The sequence below is a fragment of the Octopus bimaculoides genome, chromosome 1, assembly GCF_001194135.2.
Source record: "Octopus bimaculoides isolate UCB-OBI-ISO-001 chromosome 1, ASM119413v2, whole genome shotgun sequence".
In the NCBI taxonomy this organism is placed as follows: domain Eukaryota; kingdom Metazoa; phylum Mollusca; class Cephalopoda; order Octopoda; family Octopodidae; genus Octopus; species Octopus bimaculoides.
In genome coordinates, this window is record NC_068981.1 from 109,104,181 (window position 1) to 109,105,098 (window position 918).

The window sequence follows — 918 nt, forward strand, 5'->3', positions numbered from 1 at the left end:
AGCAAAAACAAAGATTCTAGTAAATAAGGCAGGGGCCCTGGTATCTTCAAGGAAATGACTTTACTCGACATGAAGAAAAGGAGTAAGTATAAACTCTATATGCTGTACAAAATGTAAGTTATGGACATACAAGAGAGGTAGTGGAATCAAAGGCAAACTAGCAGAGAACATAAGCTTCATATGTGATGGATGCACTGAAGAAGTACATATTAATGAGCATACCAGAAATAGATGCTCTTGAATGCTGGGAGGGCTTACTAGAAGTAGTTGGTAGCTTATGCTACAGAGAAGATATAATTAGTAAGAGAAGTGGCCGCTCCAAAAACATAGTAGCCAACATGAGAATAAGTGGGAGAAAGTTCAGTGAACTAGTAATGCTGCTGACAACAAAGGTATTTTTCCATTGAGTGAAAGGCAGAGTATGATGCTTGTATTAGAGCTGCAAAGCTGCATGGTAGTGCGATAGATCCTTGAACACAGCAGACTTAAGAGTGGAAAGAAATGAAGTGAGCATGCTTCGTTGGATGTGCAATGTTTGAATGAACAGCACAGTATAATGTGCTAAGAGAAAAACAGAGCATAAGAAGAAACAGATGTGGTGTGCAAGAAAGAGGCCTGTCTTGGTATGGACATGTGATGCATACAGATGAAGTCAACTATTGTAAGTATTAATCACTAAATGTAGTTGGAACTTGTGGAAGAGAGACACCCAGGAAGACATGAGGTGAAGTGGTGAAAGCTGATCTTGAAACCCTCAGCCTCTCAGAGGTGATGACTAAGGATTAGGATATCTGACGATATAAGGTTCTTATTAAGATCCTTTTATCCTTGCAAAACTGACATTGGTATCACTGTGTACATGAATATTATAAACAAATGAGTACCCTGCCTAATCTCCTCGAAACTCCCCCCCCCCCC